Source organism: Anser brachyrhynchus (genome assembly GCF_964034855.1).
Source record: "Anser brachyrhynchus genome assembly, chromosome: 2".
In the NCBI taxonomy this organism is placed as follows: Eukaryota; Metazoa; Chordata; class Aves; order Anseriformes; family Anatidae; genus Anser; species Anser brachyrhynchus.
In genome coordinates this window covers 76,021,039-76,038,061 of record NC_137695.1, presented here as the reverse complement: position 1 = coordinate 76,038,061, position 17,023 = coordinate 76,021,039, and the positions used below count along the sequence as shown (strand labels likewise).

At 36.9% G+C, this 17,023-nt stretch overlaps 1 long non-coding RNA gene across 2 annotated transcripts; it reads left to right on the top strand.

The window, feature by feature from the left end:
- Positions 1-8,273: 8,273 nt before the first annotated feature.
- Positions 8,274-16,528, top strand: LOC308189766. Of its 2 annotated transcripts, XR_013946595.1 has the most exons (4): positions 8,274-8,401; positions 9,347-9,484; positions 10,792-11,566; positions 14,023-16,528. It is a non-coding gene; the product is annotated as an uncharacterized lncRNA (long non-coding RNA). The 2 variants fall into 2 exon arrangements; XR_013946594.1 differs by lacking the exon at positions 10,792-11,566.
- Positions 16,529-17,023: the final 495 nt, after the last annotated feature.

Genomic DNA, 17,023 nt, shown 5'->3' with positions numbered 1-17,023 from the left:
GGGGAATGACTGCCCTTGCATCCTTTATGGCAGCGTTTATGCTGCTGTCAGAGATTAAGATGAAGTGTCTGTCCCTCCGTGACATCTGTGTGTTCAGGCTTTATTGCAAGAAATGTGTGACTGTAGTAAGAAGGTAGACTTCTGCTGATCCACTGCTACACTCTTAAGATATGCATGCTGTGAAGGGACATCCAGGAGTTCAATACTTGCAATTCCCATGTAATTTAATAAATAACATCATCAGCCTTTGGGTCCAGTACAACGCACTATTAAGTAGTGGATGTAAGTGCAGTAAGCCTTTTGCTGGAATTCTGCAGAATTTAACACAATGTAAAGGAGATTGTCATTACTCCTCCTTAAGATTTACATAGAAATTTCACTGTTGCAGCTTTTGCATAATGAAAAATCTCACCCAGGCTTATTCAAAATATGTAGTATAGATGCCGGGAGAAGCAGGCCTTATATGTAATTATATAAAAATGATATAACATTTTATCTTGGATAGTATGACAAATTATTTTTTTATATCTAAGTTTACTGTGATTTTTGTAACTCATGAGTCACAGGTTTTTGATTTTTTTTGTTTTTGAGAATCCATGTGTTTCTTTTCACAATCAAGATAGTGCCTGTGATTACAGTCTCAGCATGATGGTCTCTCTTCCATCCAGAATGAAAAAACCTGCTTTAGTAACCCTCATTCATTTATTAATCAATGTTCTTTTGTGATATGCCTTAGTTTAGTATGATTGAAAATGTGATAATATTAAATTATAAGACATTAAAAATCAAAGGTATAAAATGCTCTGCTAGCTGCCAATTACATAAAAAATCCATTGTAGGCTTTATGAGAAAGTTGAAAAAAACAGAAGGAACATGACAACTGTTATGGGAGATTGCATGATGAAAGAAAAAAAGGAAAAAACACCTTTATGTAGCCTGTTTACCTTGGATCAAATTGTCTTCAAGGCTTTTTTTTTTTTGCCTTTTTTTTTTCTGAAAATGGCTCTCAGTTGTAAATTGTAATTTCTTATTTTACAGTTGTAAAATGTAATTTCAGATAGTCTGGTGGCTAAGACAAAATCAAGAAGTGATTATTTGGAAACTACATACTTAAGAACCTAAATAGGTATAAAAATACATAAGTTTAAGATAGATATTAGATACTAAATATCCATGACTATTTAGATTTGCAGCTTTGGGTCTCAGTTTCAAAATTGGGTGGGCACGTGTTTTTCTGATGTTGTCATTACTGTACGTTCACAGAAAGATGGAATGCTTTAAGAACAAATCCTTGACAAGATGCTAGGAATTACTAGGTGTTAAGCTTCCCATGGAAAGCTATTCAGACTCTTGGTGCCCTTTTCTTCATATCTATACATGTTTTTACACGCAGGCGAGAGGTCAACTATTGCCATTTTTGCTTCTCCTCTTCTTTGGCTGGGCAAAGCTGAGCATTATCTAAAATGTGCTTATTACATGTTCTGTTTAATTAGGCTCTGAGTTGGTTGACATACCTTTCTATATTCAGCCTTGTAGTATCTCAGTTTCTTTATTCGAGTCAGGACACTGTGCTCTATAAACACAGGTATAGAAAATAGCAAATTCTGATTGCTACATCTTCCAGCATTCTGCAAGCATTGTCCTTCATACCCTTATTCTTTAAGACTCTAGGCTGGTTCTTAAGCTTTCTATCTGTCAAAATTGTCAAAGTACTCTACTTTTTGTTTTATTTGTTTGTTATTCCCTGAGAAATCCTCTCTCCTGCATTTCTTTTCTTGCTTAGTCTCAAATACTTGGTCTCATTTCTGCTACACAGCTTCCCAGTTTGTTTACCAAGCCTTCATTACTGAAAATTTCTTACAGCTATTACAGGTTCTAGAACTTTTTGGTGGTGCTGTTGGAAATTAAGCCATCATCTGAAAGTCTTCCTCTTTGCTAACACTTGATACTGGCAGGTACAGATGCATTTCTGATTTCCAGGCTTCCAGAGAGCTTCAGCTCTAGTCAGGCTTTTAGCTGCCCATGTTCTTCTTACATGGAAGGTATTCTACTAATTTGTTTTATTCCTGATATTTTCCCAGTATTTTCTTCAGAAAATACCACTGGAAGCCAAGAAATCTGCCATTACTGTTTTATGTAGTGCCCAGATTTTAACAGCACAAGATCAGCCGTTTCCTTTACCAGGAATTTCAAATAGCTCATGACAAATTCTGCCGTGTGCTAGGGAACTGTTGACATTAATATTCCCTTTTGTATCTTTCACGTTTTCCGCTTTTTCCTTAAAAGTCCAAAGAGTTATTCTTCCTCTGTCCTCACATAGCCATGTAGCTCCTAGTCTTCTACCGGGGAAGAAATCAAAGTTTTGTTCAACGTTCAGTCTTGGTCCTTGGTCCTTGGTCCTTGGTCCTTTTCCTTTTCCTTTTCCTTTTCCTTTTTCCTTTTTCCTTTTCCTTTTTCCTTTTCCTTTTCCTTTTCCTTTTCCCTTTCCTTTTCCCTTTCCTTTTCCCTTTCCTTTTCCCTTTCCTTTTCCCTTTCCTTTTCCCTTTCCTTTTCCCTTTCCTTTTCCCTTTCCTTTTCCCTTTCCTTTTCCCTTTCCTTTTCCCTTTCCTTTTCCCTTTCCTTTTCCCTTTCCTTTTCCCTTTCCTTTTCCCTTTCCTTTTCCCTTTCCTTTTCCCTTTCCCTTTCCTTTTCCTTTTCCTTTTCCTTTTCCTTTTCCTTTTCCTTTTCCTTTTCCTTTTCCTTTTCCTTTTCCTTTTCCTTTTCCTTTTCCTTTTCCTTTTCCTTTTCCTTTTCCTTTTCCTTTTCCTTTTCCTTTTCCTTTTCCTTTTCCTTTTCCTTTTCCTTTTCCTTTTCCTTTTCCTTTTCCTTTTCCTTTTCCTTTTCCTTTTTTATTTTTTTTTTCTTTCCTGGCCAAGCAGTAATACTCTGGTTTCAAAGCTGGGGGTCTCACTGCTGTTGTGGAAGTTGGAGTAGTTATATATCCGTAGCGCAGATTGTGCTTTTGTTTGCATATTTTGTGCCTAGGAGTCATATTAAGCGAATAGCTATTAAATAGTCAGAAAAATCCTGGAGCAGTGTTTGGTGAAAGAGCCTGCTGCTTTTTAAAAGAGGTTAAAAACCTAAGGGATATAGAGACCCTAATTAAAACCCAGGAGAATTTTGGAGTCAGGAAGACACAAAGCAGCAATAAAAGGCTACTGTGAAGTTCGTAGTCTTAAAGTCTAACATTAACCATATCATGCAGACGTGGAACATAAAATGGGAAATTTCAGTGTCTGATTTTAACAGCGCTTGATTCTCAGGAGAGAATTGAAGCAGAACTCACCAAGGCACCTAAGAAATCTTGTGTGACAGTGACTGTTCATTTTTGTTATTTCTACTAATAAATTTCGGCTTAAGCTTTGTAACTCTTCAGAGAACTTCAGTTAACTGCTTAAAAGAGATACTGAATCAATTTTTGAAACAGCTTTTTTAGTAACACAGTGTCAAGAATAAACACATAAATCAATAGCTCTGAAGCAGTATTCAAATACTCCAGGGTCCAGCTGGGGGGCGGGGGGGGGGGGAATAAAAAAAGTAATGAGGAATTATTGATGGAGCAGATGCATATGCAGGATTCTTTTACAAGACCGTGGCCCAGATTTGGATTTCTGGAGTGCTGCCTTTACCAGTGTAACCCCAGGGGAGATTCAGAATGGCGAACATGGTGCCATGTGTAAGCCAGCTAACAAATATTTACCTTTCAACAATGTATGATCAGCTAATTGGATATGAGCACCATCATATTCACTTCGACACAGCCTTTAAGGAAGGATCCTGAAACTAGAATTCTCATTTCAGTGGAAAATGAAAGTAGGGATATCTGAAGCAAGCTGGCATGGCCTAGGTGCTCTCTTGTTTTCTCTGATTACTTAGTGAAATAATAGTGATATTTTAACCGTTCAGTGGTGGTACTTGTATATGTTGTTTCTTACTCTAATGTATCCATCAGACTATGTTATTGTAACATACGGCACAAGAGATTTTTAATCTGACTGAAAATGGACACTAGTCTTCACATCCATTCTCATGTTATTTAACATCTCTTTTATATGAGCTAAATTACGATACATGCATACTATTTCTCAAATAGAATAAATCTCCTGCCTTTCCAGTTGATTGTAACATGTTAATGATACTGTCATTCATTCAAAGTCTGCTTTTAAAATTGAATAGTGAGAGCCATAGTGAGATGCTGAAATGAATAGCTGAGCCTTTAGTTTACTTAAAGCACATGGCACAAGTGATGGCCAACAACTAGATCATCAGAAACTTTTTCTTGCTGCTTTATGTATCTGATTATTTTTTTCTACAGTTCTTGCAGAATCTTCTCTGCCTTGTACTTATTGCCTTATTAACTTCTGTCATCTCCCTCCTTTATACTCAGCCTTTTCACTGTAGCTTCGTGCACACATTTTTTATGCTGCTTTTCTTTTTATATTGTCCTTCTCACCTGCTTCCTTCCATTATATGTATATGTATATATTTAGTTCATGATGAAGTAATGTCATAAAATCACAAGAAAATAAGAAATACTCCTTAAAAGTGCATCTGATCAGGTAGCATGTCTCTCACAGGCTTTCCAGGGGAAAAAAAAAAAAAAAAAAAAAAAAAGCATCAACAGGCTTCTTCAAACTATTCTGGAAGCTGATATTCTGAATTCACTGATAGCTTGGTCATTTAGACTCACATTAGTGATTGTTTTTTCCCTCTTGCCTCCTTTCTAATCTGTTGAATTGAGATGTTGAGTAGTTATGGGAAAATACTAATAAAGATGATAAATTTGGCTCTAAAGGTTTACTAGAGTGAAACTTCAAACAAAACAAAACAAAAAAAAAGAGAAAAAGAAAAAATTAGACACCTGTGTGTGAAAGCATTATGTGTAATGATCAATATCTAATTATAACATAATTATGCTTTTTAAATGAATGTAGATAGTTTAAACCTCAGAAGTAGATGTGGAGATGTTTTTAACATGTCCCATTGTAGCCATTACTCTAATATTACTTTTCATGTAAATGTGACTGGCTTTATGCCGCTGCTACTCATGATAGACATATCGTTGTAATATTATAGTAACAAATGTCAAATTGCAACCAGAGGTAGTATTTTAATCTATTTGCTATTGCATTTTCAAACTATTTCCCCCACTTCTGTGATCATTACATGTTTAACTTAATTTGGTGCACTGTCTACACTTTGCATCCAATTATTTCAAGAACAGTGAACTCTGGCCTGATGACAATATGGCCAATTTGTGTTAAAGAGAGAAATATGTAACATAGGCTGCTGTCTCTATTCCATTATTTAGACTGTAAATACTGCATTATTGTTTACTTGTGACTAGTGATGCTGAACAATTTGCTTCATTGTTTGTGCCCCTGATCCAGTTCCTTAGACGTGTGAATTCCCTCCTCTAGATTTAGCATAATTACAAGAGAGGTTATGGCTCACCATATAGGTAGGTGAAAACTGAAAGGTATCGGTTGTTGATTTTTTTTGTTTTATTTGTGGGAGTTGGGAGGAACACGGGCAAATGGACAGACAACTTGAATAATATCCTATAAACATAAAGGCAGTTATTCTGTAGTTTTATGTACCCGTGCATCCTTGGATTCCGGATTAAGAACAAAAAAATTGATTATCATTTTGCAGGAGGGATAGAATTGCCTTTGTCTGATCATACAGTCATAATAGGAATAATAATATCACATATATTTAAGTAACATTTATGTGAAAAAGCACAAAACACTGACTTCCTAACTGCAGGGTTCATTACAGTGGAGCTGACCTTTTTGCCCTGCTGGGATGGAGCTGTTTAAGCCCAACTGGTGCAGTAATCTTTTCAAGTGCTCTTTCGCCCTGCTGCCTGATTTACTGCTTGCAGGAAGAGAAGCCCAAGAGAGAATCCATTTAAAATACACTGCAAAAATAAATAAAACAAATGGAGGAATGAACTCAAGCTTGTTTACTGCCAACCCCCCTCTGCTTGTGTACATCAATGAGTAATAGACAAAAATATTAATATTACTGCTATATTTTTATGGTTAAAGGTTTTGTGCTACAGGTAGATGACACTAAAAGCTCCACAGTGAAAAAGGGTTTATATAAGCAAAACATAATTTTCAAAGTATTGGAAAGCCCTTGGCCCTATTTTCATAATACTTTGATAAAACTTGCTCTTTGGTTAGCGTGTTGTTTTCCAAAGGCAAACATTCAGCTTCAGCAGTAGCCAAGAAGAAGAATCACAGTTGGCATGGATAGCTTAGCAGGGGCCAGAGATGGTGCTGTGCGCTGCCAGAGGCAAAAAAAAAAAAAAAAAAAAAAAAAAAAGCCCCTCTCCCCCCTTTCCTGCTAATTTCAAGTATTGTTTGTTAAAATAGTTAAGCATTCCTGGTATGCTGTAAAACTGTTGAATTCAGCAGTATATTTAACTCCTTCCTCTTGAAGAGATTAATTTCTTCATCCTAATTTGTCTGTCTTTACAGAAATTAAATTAGAATGGAATTCTTAATGAATTGCTGCTACTGTTCTTTTTTCCATAAGACTCCGTGACACAGGGTTTGTGTAAAACTCTGTTAACTCTGATGAAGCTGGAACAAAACACAGAAATACTGCTGCTTGGCAGTAGTGTCACAACAAACAGAATTTATCAGAGTCTCAATCACACTTTCAGCATTGGAAGTATTTACTGCACGTGCACTAATATTCAAGGTTTTAAGTAGAGGCAGTGGTGCTAGAATATGGATCTGAACAACAAGTGCAGGAGATTACTCTTGCATGTTGTTTGGTTCATGATACTTCTGTTGTTGAGACAGAGAGATCATTGAGCAACAGCAAATGTTGTAGGAGTATTCTGAATACTGTTTGAGGGGTGTCATCATCTGTCTGCATGGAGAGAGAAAAGCAAGTTACACCAGGGGGATGGAGTCTGCGTGCGGTGAGCTTTCCTACTCACTGATAAAGTGGCCTGCAATTCTGCTGCTGATTTCTGCTGTTAGAGGTCTGGAAATAATATGGCAGCATTATGTGACACAGCAATAGCATTTTTATTTGTAGATACTATGTTTGTTAACAGGCTGATAGCTCTGGACAAGAATGCTATTTGAGCGCTTGAGGAGTCTGAGAAAACATACTGGATTTCATAGAGTTTGCTATTAGAGTTTCGTAAACTTCCAGAGTGTTTACATTCATATGAAAAACAGACAAATTTGAAAACTCATAATACTTTCTTGTATATTTTATGGATTTTTTTTTTACCATCAAAATTCTGATTTTGTAATCAGTGTATCAGTTAACCTACTTTATTAACACAGCCATAAAATTATTGTAGTATTTTTTCAAAGGGTGTGGAGAAAGCATAATTACACTCATGCAGTGTTCAGTTTAAGCTAAAAAGTGCAGGCAAATTCATTCCACAGACAGGTAGCCTTGGAGTCCCCACAACATGCCCTGCAAAAAAAAGTGGAGGGCAGGGTTACTTGAGATGATTTTGAACAGAGCCATTCTTGCACTGTGTTTCTCAGTGCTTGAAACAGCACTTAAAACTTAGGCTAAATGCTATGCAAAATCATGTTAATTCTAATAAAAGAGGCTAATGAGGCCTCTCAAAATCCAGAGCACTGTGCAAAGACAACAAAGTTAGGAAAAGAAATGTCAATCAACACACAGACCAGGTTTTTCCATTGTCCATGGTAGGCTAACCCTCATGAGATCAAATAAAGGACAGTTAAATTCTTTAAATATTATACATTAAATTAGAATGTAGGGTTAGAAAAGGTCGATACCAGCCAAGTAACCTATTGGACTCAATGATTGGAATAGAAGAGATCTATTGGACTGAAACCCATTACAGGTTAGTCCTGCATTTGGCCTGCAGCTTGAAAGAATGTAGCCTTAGAAAAAGGATTAATCTGAGAGCAGTTGTTGGATAAGGCATAGAAGAAAAGCAAAAGGTAAAGGTTTAGGTATAGGTGACTCATCCAACATCTTTCACAGTGTACAGTCCATCAGCAGTATAGATTTTATTTTACCCAACCCTCCATTTGAGTGTGACACCATTCTCACTCTGTGTATAACTTATTTGGCCAATTAAGCATGCTGATTTGGTGAGTTACTGCCTTAATAAAATTGATTAAAAAGACTTAATGAAATACACACCTGGAAATATTTAATCTATCTGACATAGTTTATAAGTAATTAGGGCTAAATCAACACAGTTAGCTAAAAATACCCAGTAATAAAAAGCAGGCATGGGGATTTATCTTCCAATATGCAGCAGTGAAGCAGGCAAAGTGACCACCAAAACAATGTTGTTGATTTTGTGAAAATGCGCAGCAGAGCAGATGATGAAAAATTGCAGGTACATAAAGCTGTTGCTATGGTGTTCAATTCTTGCACCACTGTGTCTGGATTTAGTGCCTTAGACTGAATTACAAAATCATATATTCCAAATACTGCTTATCATTTCAACAGAGCCTAGTAATAAATGATAGGAAATGCGTTACCCATCAGAAATGCGTAAGAGTATACGAGCGAAGATTGAATTCAGGTTTCCTAAAATGCGCACTATTTTTTAACCTGTCGTTTGTCTCCCTAACATATACATCCAGTTCATAATTCTGAGGCATTAGGTGGTATCTGAAGACAAAATTTGGTAACTCAGAGCATTTAGGGGATAGTGAGAACATGAAGAAGGAAGGATATATAATACATCTGTAGATCTAATCAAAGTCCATGCTTTAAAGATGAGGAGAAAATAATGGAAACAATCAAAAATTGAAAGTTCAAATATCTGTACAACATTTCAGGCTGAGTATGGCATAGCCCTATATGCAATGTGATGCCCCAGAAGGCATTGCTACACTATCTTATTTTTTTTTTTCCCTCAGTATTGACATAGATGTTTTACACTTGTTTTTCCCTCAATTTCCTTTTTTCTGGAATCTTTTATGTTCTGGTCTCTTGATCTTCCTCCTTACACCTTTCACCGTGTACTTCAGACATGTCCTTTCCCTTCTTCCCTGTTTTTTGTTTTGTTTTGTTTTGTTTTTTGTGTTTTTTTTTCCATATGTCTTCTCTGGCCTTTTTCTCATGATAGGGTCTTGAACCCTTCATCATTTTAGGACAACAACAAAAAATCCAGTGCAAGTTTCATTAGCTTGTGCTTTAACATCGTCATCCTGCACTCTAGCCTTCACAAATGCCATCTTGCCCTATTAGTATAACTTGAAAGCATCATTGTGGAGCTGATGTTTATATGCTGTCATCTAGGCTAGCTCACTTTTTCTCTTGATCCCCTCCACAGTGACATCCTGATCTCTGTTGCATCAAGCATACATGATGTAGCTTTACACCAGCTCTCCAAGTTTCATGCAGCAGTTTCAGCAGACTCCTCATACTAGAAACCTTCCAAGGGGACTTCAGATGTGAAAACACAGAGAAGGTAAGCAGGCAGAAGTCCTTTCTTCTGTTCATGCACATGTGATTCTTCCATTAAAACTCAGACATATGTAGTAAGTTAGTAGCATGTAAAATACAGCTTCAGACCCCACTCCTGTTTTGGTCAGTGTGGAAAAGTTACATTAATCTTTGAGTAAAACGGGAATAATTTTATTTCTTCTGTCATTTATTTTTTATGGACTTTCTTCCTCTCTTGTACAGTGGTTATGATCAGGACATCAGACAAAAACAAGTTTCATGCTAGGCACTGGAAATACAGATTTTGCCTAATGCATTTTGAAAATACCAAAATTTAAGAATTTAATCACAGATAACAAAAAGCTACTGAGATTTGAAATGACACTATCTAATTTGAAGATAAACTGATTTATCAGTGTGGGTTAAATTGAGATTTGGCAAATTTGTGCTCACAACTAGGGACTTTAAAGCAAAATAATGTAATATGATGTAATAACTCAATCAAGTTTAATACTGTGACAGATTTATGGAAAGCTTTTATGAAGGTTTTGTATTCTATGCTATTTGTGTTTAATTGTACAATAATAATAGTAATAATGTTGAATTAATTATGCTCTGACTATCTGTACAGACCAAAGAAACTCTTCATACTTTATCCAGAAATATAAGGGTTGAGAGAAAAACAGCTCAGCCAGGACATAACAGTGCCTTTGCCTCAGAGGCAAACTCACTTATCTGTTTCATCGTAAAGTACCAAACTGTTAGTGTTATAAAGAAACAACAGGGAAGTAAAAATAAGAAAACAAAGAGAATAAGAAATTTGAAAAATGAAGGGAAAACGTGATACATTACAGTGAACAGGAGATGAGAAAATATTCTTATGTATCAGCACATAGCCTTTTACTAAAGAAAATTAGGATGGCCATAGAATTTGGTCTAATTATACACAAAATATATAGATTAAGTGATTACTTTTACATGGCAATTTTGAGAATATAATAAAAAATATTCTAATGCAATTGCATTAAACAAAATATTGACAGGATGTTTTCGGAAGCATCTAGAGATTTGTTCAATTTGCAGAGTATATTGAGGTTTCAGTTTGCTAAGAGCAACACTCAGGCTTCCCAACTTTTCATGGCATTTATTTCACCTAGTGCAGTAATGTGTAATATCTCAGCAAAACAGAGTTAATTTTTGCCACTTAGGTTTGTAATTCAGCAGCCTGTGAGTGCTGGCAGTGCTTCATTTTACACACTGAGAAGGTAGGAGAACTCCCTGGAGAGCACCTCTTACATTCAAGATGCTGACATGTTGCACTTTCTCATCTAGCTTCAGATTTCAAGTGAGGAACAGTTCAAACAAGGTTGTTCTGTGTGATGGTAGCAATATGAGGTGTTCGGCACTGATTCCAAACTGTGGATCTGAGGAAGAAGGTCTTCATGGAGTTGCACTTGAAGCTTCAGAGAAATGCTCATGCCAGGCCCCATCAGGAAGGGGACTGTGCCAGTTCAGAAATGAGTTGTGATTGTGATCTGAGAGGCTGCCACTTCACAATGCTGCAAGTACCTGCCTAAGAAATTAAACTTTCACAAGTCAGTGAAAAGTGGTGCAGGAGTCAACTTTGTGGTACTCATTGATGGTACTCATTTATGTAAATACTGCTGTGCTGTACGAGGTCAGAAATTACTTGGAAGCGATACAGCGACTTTATTTGTCACTCATGAACTCAAAAGCTCAACTGAAGGAGGCAGTCAACTTAAATTCTTCTGCTGAGCTTTCTTCAAGGCAAGTGTTTGTGTAACAGCAGTGCATGTTTGCCATAACCGTTGTGCCGTGCAGCTGGAGTGATCTGAGGTTTAGTGACCGTCCAAGATGTGAATTTATTCTTCTCATTTTAGGACCTAATCTTCACTGTTCTGACCTATAGAAACATAACATGAAATTAAAGCACCTTACAGAACAGATTTTGTTTGCAAGGCTAGCACTGACAGAATTGACAGCTGGAGGTGTGCTACAGTAGCAGCTACCTACACAACTACTTAGATGTCAGTGACTAATGCCATCCATGTTGCCATTGCAGGTTTTTTCCACCAAATGCCTGCAGGTGAGAGTTTTCCTCAAGAGAAACCAAAGAAATTCAACTGCCTTTTGCAGCTTTCAGAGCCCTGAGTGGGTTCTCCCCCACCTAGCTCTCCTGGGATTGGGCTGCCTGGGCTCAGGGCCTTAGTGCAGTTCTCTGGCCTTGAGGCGCCTCAGCGGGGGCCTCCCCGCCAATGCTTGGGAGCCCCCTTGAAGCCCCAGCCCTGTCCCAGTCATGGGCCTCATTCCCCCAATCCACCACCCCAACCATACATCCTGCTGTGCCAAAAAAAAAAAATTGCATTGCTACACTAAGAAAATTTATAGCGGTATATTGTTAAAAAATACAATGCTATGCTGAGTTTTTCAACCCTGAAACTAAGTGGGAAGAGATTGCCTACTGAAGGCATATTAAACACAGATGTAATCTGTAGCTCAGGAAATTTGTTGATTTTTTGGAAGCTGGAAAAGTATGCTGAGAAAAAATCATTACTGTGTTTGACCTGTTATTATACCTTTTTCTAAGCATCCAGTTTTTAAACCACTACATATGTTATGGGGTGAATCTTACTGTTTAACCCAGTGTTGGTATTTCTGCATTTACAGTAGTAAAGGTGGGAGTCCTGGTACACTGCTGATACTGTGAAAGTGGGCAGATCCTCTATGAAGATGAATTCCTAAATTACTAAAATTTCTGCAGATACTATGTGCTTTTTTGGCCTATTCTGTTGATATTCTAAGCTTGGTCATTCTGTCCTTCTCCTTTATTTTTCCAGTGTCTAGTCTAGCAGACCATGTCTCAGACTTTCCTTGTTTTCATGATGACTTTTCATACTCTCCTTATGAATGGCCATCATGTGGCAGTGCAACAGAAATACAGGATACTGAAGAATAAACACATAGATGTCTTGTCTAAAATAGTAAGCAGTGAAGCCTGCTGACATAAAAAACTTTTATTGGGTCAGTATTTCTTTATTTCACGTTTAAGATACTGAATCAGTAAGGTAAGAATTTTACCCTCTCAGTGGGACATCTGTGTTAGCCAGATGTTGGTCTACCACCAGAGTTTAGATTCTTCTCCCAAAACAATATTCTCCATCATACATGGAAGCATAAGCACAATTTGAGGTGATTCTCTATTTTGTTAATCCATTTTGACATGACATATTCTAGAGCTCTTTGGCTTAGGCATGTTTGGTGTCACAGAAGTAGGCTGTTGAAGAATGGACTTTTGCTGATGGAAAAAAATTGCATACTGCACAACACCTTCCACTATGTGTGAGGTAGGTGAGAAATGAGTATGCAGAAAAGCTGGATAGTAAGAAAATAATCAAAATTTGAGATCTACTAAAACAAGCTTTTAAAACATCTTCATGGCAAAGAGATCTGCCCTAAAATAAAAACAGTGAAGGAAGGAAGGAAGGAAGAAAGAAAGAAAGAAAGAAAGAAAGAAAGAAAAAGAAAGAAAGAAAACTGAATTCTCTTACCGTGAATGGTGTTTCAAAGCATGGAAACATAACAATAAGTCTTCTTTTTTAAAAAATATGTGAACCTGGGCTAAAAGCCACATTAAAACTGATCATAAATTTGTATAGGGAACATACTCTAAGCACCACATGGCTTCACATTCTACATCTTATTTTCAGGACCAATATCAGCATATTCTAATGTGCCTGTATCAAATTACAGTGAATGAGATTTAGACTTCTTCCTCATCAAACACCCGTGGAGGACTGCCAAGGACTCAATAAGCAATCTACTTGGTTAGCACTCTGGCTACATCTGCATGTGATACAATTTATTTGAACTTGTTAGTCCCTAGTGTCAGTAACTGCATGTCAAGCATTGCATGGACAGGTAAAGGTAATAAATCAGTGTGAGCCCTTTTGGTAGATTCTTTTTTTGAAAGGTAAGTTAGGCGTGTCATTTTTTTTCATGGCTTTGATTCATGGTGCTGAAATGCATTGATTGATTAGGAAACTAGGAGAATGGTAAGGAATAATGAATTTTCTGGAAGACTTTTTGTATTTCTAAGACCTTCCTGGGTGCTGGACAAAACTTGCAGCCCATATTTAACCCAGTGCCTGAAACCTGTGTTGTGTTTTAGAGAGATATAACCATGGTAAAACTCTCTGAATCTTGACTGAAGCATGTTTAGTACTAATTAGATCTTCAGAGGTGGAATGTAAGCAGAGATCTAAACGGTGTGCAGAGATATCATTGATCATTCTGCGGAGACTGCATTCAGTTTCACCAGAACAGAGAGCTATTCATATGCCAGCAGGCTTGTGTGCATATATATGTGAACATCTCAGAAAGTAAGGAACTGCAAGGTCACCTCTGTTTAGTTACTCTGTTTAGTCTGCTCCCTTGCTCTAAGTAATGCAAAATTTTTTGTTATGCATTGCTAGCTTGTTTTCCTATTTACCTATGCTATTGTGTGTGTTTGTTTACTTTTTTGTTTTTCAATTTCCCCTGCAGGCATTTTCCTTTGCCTCTAGGTGTTTCCTGGATAAGACTGTTCTATCACACTGGTGGCACATCTGATCTCTAGAGTGGACTATTCAACCACATCTTCTACATCCACAAGTATTTGTATTTAGAAGTGTCAGTCATTTTCTACATTTTGATGAGTGAACTCAGAAGCTGAGGATACTTTGCTTCTCCCTCACTTTTCTTCCTTACGTTAAAAAAATGAATGTAGCCATACGAACCATTTCCACTTTAATTAGGCAGTCCACATGGATCTTCTCATTAAACACGTGATACTTGCAGTGTTCAGTGAGAATCTGCTGCAACAAAAAGTTGTGAACACACTTTTCTTTCTTCTTAGATCATTTTATGCATGTTTATTCGTCAGGGTGCTGGTAGCCCTCTGTGACCACTGCCCCAAACAGGGAGCAGGAGATCTGACCATTATGGCCAGGTCCAACTAAGAGTCCAGATCATAAGTTAGTATCACAGTGATGAGGCAGGTTTGAGTGAAAGTGGGAAGTCACTCTGTAAATCTTAGGATTAGATCCAGTGACCATCAAGCAATCCATGGGTCTGAGGCTGGGCCAGCACGTCAGCCCACAAGTGAGGTTCAGGATCAGGCTTAGTGCAGGGAACCCATGTCAAACACAGCCCAGAAATATATTTTGGTGAGGAAAGCTGTCCTGCTTGTTTTTAATTTAGAACTACTCAGTAAACTAATTTTAATTTTTATGCTTTATTCTGTTCTCTTTCCTATCATGAGAACATGATTAAAATGAGAAGTATGCAGTTTCTCTCCCATATTTATGTTTTCTTTAGAAAAGACCTGAAAATAAGGAAAGAAAACAAACAAAACCCCCCTTTTTTATCATAATCATGAAGATTTTCATTAAAACTTGTAAATGCCATTATTTGAAGTTTTCATTTTCTGAGAACATATTTTTCTCATGGAAAAGGCAAAATTACACCTCTTCTTCCAAACCAAATGAAAAATATAACAAAACAATCTCTATCTTTGTTCACTTTATTCATGGAAGCCATTCCTTAATTCTCAGTTTTGCCTACTGTGGTGAGTTGTTTGCACCAAACATGCAATCTGAATTGCACCAATCATAAATCTGAAATGCAATCTGTTGCAGGGTCCTATGAAGAAGGTCTAGGAATCCTTTTTAGTACAAATGTTTCTTAAACAGGCAATTTTCAGGTATAATCTAAATGATCCTATGCTTGTCCACTCATGTAATGCATCCTCCATAAGCACAGTTGTACTAAGTATAAAGGTTCATCTAGTCCATTAATCTGTTGTCAGTGTTCCTTATTAGCAGACACTTTGTGAAAAGTACTCTGTGGTATCCTGTCCTAGCCTCCAGCACTCTGAAGCTCAAGGACAAGTAAAACCAGAGGCAATATTTGTATTTAATGATATTTGCTAGATTATTTCTGAGTGCTCCTAATCATTCATTTTGAAAACTAGTTCCCTGTTCCTGAATCTTTGTTGTCCTCTTTTTAAGCCTTTAACAAATGATGATAAGAAACCTTAAACCATCAGAGGTGTATAATTTCCAGTTTAGCAACATTTAACTGTTGTCATTTTTAAAAATTTAACTACTGTATTCTTTTTACCACTTTCCCTTGTTTTTTTTCCTGTATAAATTTATAAGCAGCAGAAAGGCCATTATGCTTGCTGAATGCTAGCAAAAATCATTTATATATATTAAACTTAATTAACAGTAATAAAACAGCATTTGAGCAACAATCATGGTGAAACTATGCCTGCTAAATTAAGAACATAGGATTGCATGTTAAGGGAAAATAGCCCAGTAGTGAATAACTTGAAACTTACTCTAAAATTTCTAAGTGCATATATTTGAGTTTGTAACTACGGGTGCTAGAATTGCATCTGCCCTGGAAAACAAAAGCTAAATTAATGTATTGTAATATACAATATATGCTTTCATTATGGATTTAGTGAATCCATAATCCTCTTTCCATCTATTTCTATCCTTTATCTAGGTCTCAAAAGCTCTTAAATGCACGGGTTATGCTTTTACCTGAAGGTACAGCTCAAAAGTCAGCTTTCACAAAAGGCCAAATTGGTAACGTTTATTTTTCAGCAAGGGATTATCAAATATATTTATGTATTTATGTATTAGCTGAAGCTAACAGGGTTATCCAAGAGACACAGCAGTTTGTGCAGCAGATCACACCTGCTATAGCTGACCTTAATTTGAGCAAGAGTGTTGGCCTAGACGCTCTCCAGATGCCCCTATCAACCTCAACTATGTTATGATTCTATGACCATAATACCATGATATGATATTATGATTTCTATGGTTTAGAACCGATGTAGTGATTTTCCATCTGCAGTGAACTTTCTGGGCTACTTACTCTCTGAATCTATGCTGGCAATTACATAAAAAGTCTGAGCCTGTGAAAATCCACATTCTTCTGCTCCATTTATGTTTTGCAACAGCAAAAGTTGGCAGAAGCTGCCCAAGAAACCTTCCTCCACCTCCAGCTGACCAGAAGCCAGCATTAGCTTTTTGGCATGGTATCATCAGAATGTGATTTATGTCCGTAATTGTATTTTTTACATTAGCTTATCAGAAAGAAAGTTAGAAACATGGAAGTCAGCCAGGACCATTCCATCATGCTTTATGGTTTTGCAAACTGAATTTCTGAATGACAGTCCTGTTAAAAATTCTTATTGTCCAGTGCCGACTTGTTTTCACCTTCAGAGTTATCTGGATTAATAATGAGTAACTGCAGTTGGAATTTATTTCCTTTAGTGTTCTTTTGTTACAGCTATAGACAACTGGATTATCCTGGATGGGAGAGGGAGAGAAAGCATATGAATGCAGTCAGTATGAGGTCTTTGCAATACTGAGATGTCAGTGAAAGTCTGTGGAGGATCTGTGTAGGTATTTGTGTATATATATGAATATAACATCTTCAGCTGGCTAGCATCTTAGCTATTGGTATTTCTTTAATCTGCTTGGGTACTTCT